This window comes from Sorex fumeus, unplaced genomic scaffold (genome assembly GCF_029834395.1).
Source record: "Sorex fumeus unplaced genomic scaffold, SorFum_2.1 ptg000037l, whole genome shotgun sequence".
Lineage (NCBI taxonomy): Eukaryota > Metazoa > Chordata > Mammalia > Eulipotyphla > Soricidae > Sorex > Sorex fumeus.
In genome coordinates this window covers 5,089,047-5,099,283 of record NW_026606094.1, presented here as the reverse complement: position 1 = coordinate 5,099,283, position 10,237 = coordinate 5,089,047, and the positions used below count along the sequence as shown (strand labels likewise).

Here is a 10,237-nt window from a genome sequence, read left to right as displayed (position 1 = left end):
CTTGCATGCTGCTGACCTGGGTTCAGTTCCAGCATCCCATATGGTCCCCTGAGCACTGCTGGCATGAGCCAGAAGTAACCCCTGTGCATTGCCGAGTGTGACCCAAAAAACAAACAAACAAACAAACAAAAACTATATTTTAGCCCAGCAAGAGTTAACAAAACCAGAAACATTATGAATTATGAATAAATCTATGCTGGATTCAGTGCTGCATGGCTTCGTGGTGGCAGGAACCACCAGGACCACACCTGGTGGCATTCAGGGGTCTTTAGGGTCCTGCCGGGTGATGTTGGGGACTGAGGGACATGTAGTGTCATGATAAAACAGGGTGCACCCTCACCTTTGTACTATTTTTCCCCAGCCCTGAAATACACCTGAGCTATTACAGTGGATCCTTGAATAAGTCTCCCAAATTCCCTCAGCTCCAGTTTCATCAAATTGGTTTCTGCAGAAGTTTTTTACAAGAATTAAATAAAATTATCATGTTCTGTGGGAATTTATATTCATCACTTATACATCCCTATATTATTTAGCACAGCCTCTGATGCTTAGTATGCCGTATAAATTGTGAAGTCTTGTCTTTTTTCTTTCCATTCATGGTTTTGAAGTCTCTTGCTTTTCACAGACCATTTCAATCTAGTTCTTTTATCAAAGAAGAATTCAATTTCTTATGTACAGGGGATGACCCTTATTGTGACAACAAAGCTATAGGAAAAATAAAAAGTTTAAAGTCATGGAACTGTTACATTTTATTGCATCCAGCAATGCAAAAAGAATAAAAACAAACCTCCTTCCCCCCCAAAAAAACCCCATTAGTTTTGTCTTACACATCTAAGGTCTAGTCTTTCTGCTGATCTGGCTGGGGTAGGGGGGCGAAGGGGTGTTGTTCACCTCTACTTGTCTGTGTCTTCTATAAATTGGCAGGAAGTTGGTATGCCCAAGCTGGTCTCAGCTGGGTTATTTGCTCTCGTTCATATGATTTCTTGTCCTCCAACAGACCAAGCAGGGATGGTTCTTTTCTAAGGAACAGCATGAGGATATGTGTGAGGTTGTTGGGATACAATCATTTCTGCTTTATAATTTTTTGCTTTTTGGTCACACCCGGCGATGCACAGGGGTTACTCCTGGCTTTGTACTAAGGACTCACTCCTGGCATTGCTCAGGGGATGATATGGGATTCTGGGAATCGAACTTGGGTCGACCTCGTGCAAGGCAAATACCTACTGTGCTATTGCTTCAGCCCCTCTGCTTTATTCTCGTGCTCAAAGTTTCTACTTTCTGATAGAGAATCACTGCCATTTCTAGTTTTCCATAAGGAGATGCAACTAAAAAAGCCACTATAGTTATGACTAGTTTTGCCCTATTATTTTTGAGTTCTTGTGATTTTGGTCTTCATAGCTCAATCAGTGAAAATTACTTTATTATTACAAATAGTAATATTTATTTGCATAATAATATATTATTATTACAAATAGTAATAATAATTATGTCTCTGTTAATTATTAGATTGGTTTTTTAATAATTCTTTTATTTTTTAAATTGTGCAAGTGCCTTATAAAGTAGGTACGATCACTATTATTACTGTTGCTCTGTTTTGGGGGATAATGAGTCTTAGTCTTAGACAAATTATAATGTGTTCATCGTCAGTGAGTTTGTTAGCAGTAGAGTCAGGATTTGAATCCAGGTTGATTGGACTGAATCATTTGCTATGCAAATCTGCCTTTCTGTCCTTTTCCATCAGTTCTTTCTATTGATGCTTGCATATGTCTAGCAAAATAAAACAGAATTAAAATAAAGTATCTTTTTACTGAAAATAAAAAAAATGATAGTGGCCCAGTTTCCAGTTAGGTGATTTTAATTGTATTGTGTACAAATAAATTAATTCCATAAGAACAGAAGAAATATTTTGTTATACATAATTTCTTTTTATATAGTTTTTCAATAAGTAACCAGAAAAGTAACAGAGAGTTCACTTTTCTAGTTGCAGTGTAGCTGGACATACACTTTCAGAATCTATGTTCTAATTGGTAGCCCTGTTCCCTACATAACTGACCAATTAATTGAGATTCCTTCCAACTTTTTGCTAAAATGTCAGGACTAAACTGGGATTTACTACAGGCACACAATGATAATTGGGGTCATTTTAGGATACAATACCCTAGATTGCATTCCTGATTAGATAAAAATGATCGCTATCCTAGAAATTATTACATAATTTAGAATTTTTTTTAGTTTTGATGTTCAGATATAGTATATCAAATATTACCTGAGTCACAGATAACTTTTTTAAAAGATTTGCTTTGTTTTGCTTCATTTTGGGGTCCAGCAGTGCTCAAGGCTTTATATTGGCTTTGTGCTCAAGGGTAAGAGACCACCCCACCACGTCCGTGGTGCTAGAGATATAACCCTGGTCTTTCCACATTAAAGGCAAGAACTCTACACACTGTACTATATCTCTGTCCCCTGAAAAGTATTGTAGTACATTTATTTATTTTTCAGGGTGCAGGGTACTTTACAGGGTGGGGCTCCCTAAGTTTCTCTCCTTCTTCAGGGAGTCTGGGATGGAAACTCAAGGTCAGGACATTCTCAGTGTGTTGGATGAGTGTGGTGAGGACTACCCACTAGCTGAGGGTCTCTCTTTTCCTCTCAGTGCTCTTGCTGAGGCTGGTGGTCCTTAGGGTGAGAGGTGCTTACTTCCTGGGAGACCATGTGGACTGTGAGGTCCGCCATTCTATTACTGTAGCTAATTTCACTGTTGTACCAGGAAAGGAGTTGGATGAAGTGGTCATTAAGGGCAATGCTAGTCCCAACATGGAAGGCAGAGAAGTGAGTTTCACTGTTAAAGTCTCAGGAGACAACCTGGTCATTGGTGTAGCTCAGGATGCCTTGGACTACACGCTCTTGATGTCATCATATTTGGCAGCTTTCTTCACATGGCAGGTCAGATTCATGAAGGACACATTGAGGGTGGAGACACAAAAGGCCATGCAGGTCAGCTTTCCATTCAGCTCCAGGATGACCTTCAGAGCATTGGTGGTGACAGTGGCGACTGGGATGGTGGCCTGGGCTGCCCCTCAGCCATTATGCCGGTTTCCCAGAGGGGCTGTCCACAGTCTTATGGGTGGAAGTGATGGCATGGAGTGTGCCTAGGAGCCCTTTCATGATGCCAAAGTTGTCATTGAAGACCTTGGCCCCGGGGTCAAGAAGTTGGTGGTGCAAGAGGTATGGCTGATTATCTTGAAAGAATTATGCTTCTTGTGATTCACGCCCATCACAAACATGGAGACATCGGCAGAGAGGTGGAGTCATGATGACCCTTTTGGCACCCTCCTTCAAGTGGGCTCCAGCCTTCTCTATGGTAGTGAAGACCTTAGTGGACACCACAATGTACCACAATGTACTCAGCTTCATCCCGCTTGATGTTGGTGGGATCTTGCTCCTGGAAGATGTGACAGGCTTCCCCCTCTATGACGTGCTGCCCATTCTCCCCCTTGACTGTGCCATTGAACTTGCCATGGGTGGAATCATAATGGAACATAGATGTACATTATGTGGTTGAAGCCAATGAAAGAATCATTTATGGCCACAGGGTCTACTCTGCCAGAATTAAAGGCAGCCCATGTCACCTGGTGGCCAATACAGCTAAATTCCTTCACTCCCACCTTCACCAATGTGTCTTGGGGAGGAAGTTGGAGCTGTACGAGAGGAAGGGCTGCCATCGAATGGGGAGAAGCAGAGAGCCTATGGAGTACTTCTCTATAGCACTGCACTGTAGCACTGTCCTCCCTTTGTTCATCTATTTGCTCGAGCTGGCACTAGTAACGTCTCCATTGTGAGACTTGTTGTTACTGATTTTGGCATATCCTATATGCATGGGGAGATTGTCAGACTCAGCCATGTGGGTGGGATACTCTCAGTAGCTTGTCGGGATCTCCAAGAGGGACAGAGGAATCAAACCCTGGTTGCCCACATGCCAGGCAAATGCCCTACCCACTGTGCTATTGCTCCAGCCCAAAATATATACTTCTATATAATAATAGGAAAATAGATTCATTTCTCTCTTATTTACTTTTTTCTTTATTTTTGGAGGTCACACCTAGTTGTGCTCAGAACTCCCTCCAAACTATGCTCATAGCTCACTCTGGAGTGCTCATGGACCATTTGTGGACATGGGGCTCGAAGTCTGGTTAGCCACATGCAAGGTAAGAACCCTACCTGCTGTACTACAGCACTAGCCCAGGAAATAAACAATTTTTTTTAAATTGATGAACTTAACAACTATGAACCAGTAATCAATATTGCTAGGAATGGGCAATATATGTTTCCTCTGATATTCAAGGAGAATTGCCACCTATCTTTTGAAGTTGCAGGGAATTCACCTTAAGTAATACTTTCTACATTGATGCTAGTTAGTACACAATTAGTATTTTGTTGGTGATACCTGTATAACTGATACCTATATAACTAAAGATTAAAAGTATTTCAGTCTTTTGAGTTAATATTCTGGCAATTCAGTCTATCCAAATAATTGAAGAGAATCCATAGAACATTTATCACAGCATTGTAAACAACAGTAAAATTTTTGGAAATAGGTAAACTACACAGCAATATGGAATTGGTTAAACAGATACTGGCTCATGAATACAATGGACAGCTGTTAAAACTTGTGCACTAGAATCTGTAATGGCATGGGGGAATAATCACAACATTTGTTAGGAATATAACGGAGAGCATTAAACAACTGTATTTTTGTAAGAATTTAAATATTAGTGAGTGTGAAGAATCCTGGAAGACTGTCTATAAAAATGTTCTTAGATATCATTGTAAATGAGAGTATTAAAAATATTTATATTCTTGGGTTGGAGCAATAGCACAGTGGGTAGGGCATTCGCCTTGCACGTGGCCGACCTGGGTTCAATTCTCAGCATCCCATGTGGTTCCTTGAGCATGCCAGGAGTAAATCCTGAGTGCATGAGCCAAGAGTAACCCCTGTGCATCACCAGGTGTGACCCAAAAAGCAAAAAAAAATGTATATATATATATATATATATATTCTTTTTTGTGTTTTCATGCTTTAAAATATTTTTAAGGTTTTGCTTTATAATCAATAAAATAATTGCATTTCATTAAAAACTTGACTAATATATGTATGATTGCATGAATAAGAAAATTATTTCTTTTTGTTTCCAATCTAGAAATTATCTCTAAAATAAAAAAAAAACACATCCAGTGGTGCCCAGGGCTTACTCCTGACACTATGCTTAGGAGTCACTTCTGGTGGGAATAAAGAAACCATCTGTGGTGAATCATTTGGAGTTTTTTTTTTTTAATGTAAATAGGGCCTCTACTGACTGACTGCACAAAGAGAAAAGGACTGTCTAGGTGTTAACCAGTCATAAAAGATTGTGAAAAATGTCTCAAAAGGCAAGAGTCAAGCTTTTTTGAGGATTGTGTGTCTGTAGGAAGTACATTCATGTTCTCTGAGAGTTAAGGGCAAATATGAAGGCAGAGCTCTCTTTCCTTTTGCTTCTGAAAAATTTTCCACATATGGCAAAAGCTTCCAGCTTTTTTTCCAAGCCTCTCTTAAGACTGAATGATAGGAAAGCAAAACAAAGCCAAGAAATAAAATCAAGTTTTTGTAAACTAAGAGAAATACAAATGCAAGTTAGTAAGTTTTTAAAGTAAAAATATTTAGCAATTTCAATCTCTGTAATATGAGGATGATTATTTCTAATGATTTAAGAATAAATCAATTAAATGATGCACTATAAATATTTAAACCACTAAATCAAATATATTTAAACTATATGAATTTAAATATTTATTAACAATGTCATGGTCAGCATGAATACATTTGTATACTTAGTGTTGCTTTGACAATTTAACAATTTTGACTAGGTTTTAATTTTGGACCATACCCAGCAGTTTTCAAAGACTACTTTTGGGCTGGAGCAATAGCACAGTGAATAGGGCGATTGCCTCGCATGTGGCTGACCCAGGTTTGATTTCTCCATCCCTCTCGGAGAGCCTGGCAAGATACCAAGAGTATCCCGCCCGCACGGTAGAGCCTGGCAAGCTCTCCATGGTGTATTCAATAAGCCAAAAACAGTAACAAGTCTCACAATGGAGACATTACTGGTGCCCACTCCAGCAAATCGATGAACAATGGGAAGACAGTGCTACAATGCTACTTTTGGCTCAGGAGAGACCCCTGCCAGTAATTGTGGGACAGATGTGGTGCTGGGGATTTGATATGGGGTTGGCTAATGCAAACCTTAACTCCTGAACTATATTGCTTGTCCCACGTATCATTTTATTTATATCAGTGAGTTTTATAGAGAAAGCATAGTGTAAAAATGCAAAGCAAGTGTCCTTCCAGCTATATTATCTCTCCAGCTCCCAAATTGCCGCAAATTTTAACTAGTCATAGTTGAGCAGTGTAAAAAACACCTTTATCAACAATGTCATGATCAGCATGAATACATTTAGTGTTGTTTTTTTCTCTTTTTTCAATTATATGCTTTCTAAGTAGAAACATCTTAATTGTACAAATAAATTGAAGTCAGTGAAACCTAGAGTGATCTGTCTCAAATATTTTTCTTATTGAATTGAAAATTAGTAAAACTTTACTAGGAGGAATTTTTAACATCTAATACAACCTGTTCATTTTGAAGTTTAGAAAAATGCTGACAGAGGAGTAAAAAAGATGAAATGATGAACTGATAGATTAATAATAATGTTATAATAGTGGTTTTAAGGAAGAATCAAAGTTACTTATACAACAACTGGAAATACTTTTTAAAATATTATTTTATAAATTTTGAATATATAGCATGATCTGGAAACAAATATTTTAGAAAGAATGCTTCTATCAAGTTATAATGAAGGCCAGTATAAAAATAAAGCTATAATCACTTCATGACTGATGCATATAATTATTATAAGAATTTTTATTAAAATTGTTACATTGAATATGTGCAGTATGCAGCACAGCAAAAATATTTTACTTATTCTCTTTGATTCTTTTATCCATGGGTCATAGCTGAGGATGTCATGTATACTTTCAACTCTCTTCACTAAATGATTCATATCAGAGTGTTCTTTCTAAAGTTCTCCTGTATTCTGCTTTCTAGAATTCTTATCACACTTTCAGTTTTCAGAAAGTACTTATCTTCGACATTTCCACTATGGCTAATGTTATCTATAATTGTAGGGACAAGAGAGAAATTGACCAATTACTTTCCTTTCCTGCACATACGAAATTTAGACAGGGACATGTCATAAATGAATTTTGACTTTTGAACCAATTGTATTAGATTGACTACTTTCTGTGATTTTTGGTGTGTACATAATGATTAAATGCATACTTTATTTGAAATCACAAGATTAATTCAGCCTTATTCTTTCACTAAATATCATGTGCTATTATTAATGTATCTCCATAAATAATATTAAGAATTTAACCAATGAAGAAAAATAAAACAAGCTGAGATAGCAGATAACAAAGTCTTATATTATTTACGCTCACTGTAAAGGCTTGAATTACATGAACAGAATATCACTATATCACTGTCATCCTGTTGTCCATCGGTTTACTTAAGCAGGCCCCAGTAACGTCTCCATTCATCCTAGCCCTGAGATTTTAGCAGCCTCTTGTTACTCGTCTTTCCCAATGCTGCCATATCGGAGACTCTTTCAGGGTCAGGGGAATGAGACCCGTTATTGTTACTGTTTTTGGCATATTGAATATGCCACAGGTAGCTTGCCAGGCTTGCCAGGCTCTGGTGTGAACAGAGTAAAGAGAGAATCATGTAGATAGCTAGAAATATATTATCCCAGGTAAGGGTAAAACACTAAAGCAAGAAAATAACCAATTTGGCTGGAGTGTAATGATCAAAGTAAACAATGAATGATGAGACTGGAGATTAGACATCAAATCCTTTAGATTTGAGAAGGCTTTGTAAGAAGTTTGTATATTTATCTAATGGCTCTGTTAAAACTTAGTACGATTTTTAAGAAAGAAATCATGCATGTTTTAGAAGATTATTTTTGGTAACAAGACAGAGTAACAGAAAGTAAAAATAGAATTAAGGGTGACAGTTAATGTAATTAAATAAAATTATATAAAAACATTTAATGGATTTATGTACTAGGGGAATGAGATATCATGAACGAACAAAAGAAACATTGTGGAACTGTAAGCTAGTTTGGGGTAAAAGAAGGGATAAAATCAAGTGTTTGGGGTTGAACATGTTTAATTCCTAAGTTAAAGGTCTAATTCCATGCCTTTCTTGGAAGTGAATATATAGAGTAGATGTCTTGGGGTAAATGTCTAAAATTCAGTAGAGGGATTATCAAAGGCAGTTTCTCTGGGTAAATGAGGACAAAATATGGAGGTTAGCTAAAAACAGAATGAGGATGAGTAGTGAAGATAGTGGATATAAACTCAATATAGCAGATATGAACTCAAGATAGTAGATATATGTAAAATGTCTATATTGAGGGGTTTTTTTACAGAGAAATATGGTAAAAGTAATAAGGAAGCTGAGGGTTAGAAGTTGTTTTCAACTTAAAATTAATAGGCTAAAATATCATTACTGAAATGTGTGTGACTAGGTGTTATCTAGTATGGAGTAAAAAATGAGAAGAAGATAATTATAAGGCTGACTTCTTTGAGTTGGTGAAAGGGGAAATGAACTCATTTATTGATGAAGACATTAAACACTCAGAAAAAATGGATATGTGGGGATAGAAGTAGATATTTTGATATAAATGATGTTGGAGATGGGTTAGATATTAATTTTCAGATTAGTTCTTTTAATGAAATATATGGTACAAGTTTAGAATGAAATACATAAAGGATACTGGAGATTTGATGGGGGTCAGGGAAGAAGAGTAAAAACTTTCTTGTCTTTCTCAAAAAAATGTGGATTACTAGAGATTCTTGTGCCTGAGGTGAAGGAATGAATGCAAAATCTAGAAAGTAAAGCTACACAAGACAGAACAGTTTTAGTCCCACAAATATTCACTTATTCTTCTTGCCTGTGAGTATGCCTCTTTCCAACAAACTATCCTCTTCTTCTACAAATGATTTTTCTGAAACTTCTTTGGAAATATTTCAGTTAATCTTCAACCATCTTTAATTTTTGATGAATACTGCATAAAGGAGCATGTTGTGATATACATTAGCAACCTGCAGTTATACTGAAAGCATTTTATTGCATAACTTATTTGCCAGAAGGTAATTTTTTCATTGAGGGACATTCAAAAGGACATCATAAAACATGAAAAATTCATCACAAAGTTAAAAATGACTGGTTGGTGTCTGGAGTCCTGGTCAGGATGTTGGTGATGCAGAGGCAAGCACCAGAACTGTGTAGGGATGGCTGCTCTCGGTGCTCTGAACAGCCCAGGGGGTCATAAATTTCTACAGGAGAGGATATGGGCACGCTTTGGATATTCTGGCTCAGGAAGAGTGCCAATAAATTAAAGCAACAGGTCACCCACCACAGAGGCTGACTGAAATGGGTCTCTTGAGGATGGTGCTGGTGTGGCTGCCAGCTGGCAGAGCTACTGCCGCTCTCAGCCTCTTGTTGCTATGGACCATGGTAGAGATTTAAAGTGTCTGAATAGGACTCCTTGGGTCTAACTTGACACCACCACAGAGCAAGGGTCCTGGAATTGGGGATGGGGCCCCACATTCCTACCATGGGACTGCAGCAACAAGTCCTGGGTGGTGTGGGACCACTGCTATTTCTTCTGGACCGGCCCATGTTGCCCACAACATATTATGGAGTAGGTTTTCCCTGAGCACCAATGTCGGGAGACTGAGAATGGATGTGTAAGATCCCTGGTCAGGTTCTGCTGGACTAGTGGCTACAGACACCCAGAGCACCCAAGTCATAAATAGTAGCAGTCCTGGTCCCTCTGGGGCTGCTGCTGCTGTCACCACTATAGCCCTGGGGTTGCAGTGACACCAACGTGTAAACTTGGACAGTTGAGCTGGTGCATAGGCAGCCTGATGATGCCCTCAGACATTCTCTGACACCCCCAAATTATTTATATGCCTCTGACCTAACTCCAATAACTCAGGATCAAGTTTTCTGAGAAGTTAAACCACCAAAAGTAAGGTATGAGGGAGCCATGCCCACAAGCTACCTCTGTCTCGGCCATACAAGCTCATTTATTGAACTTGCTTCACAGATTCATAAATAAATCTCACAATAGATCAAAAGAC

The 10,237-nt window shown here is 38.2% G+C and overlaps 1 pseudogene; it reads right to left on the bottom strand.

Annotated features, from left to right (window-relative positions):
* Positions 1 to 2,646: 2,646 nt before the first annotated feature.
* Positions 2,647 to 3,719, bottom strand: LOC130027601 (glyceraldehyde-3-phosphate dehydrogenase-like; annotated as a pseudogene).
* Positions 3,720 to 10,237: the final 6,518 nt, after the last annotated feature.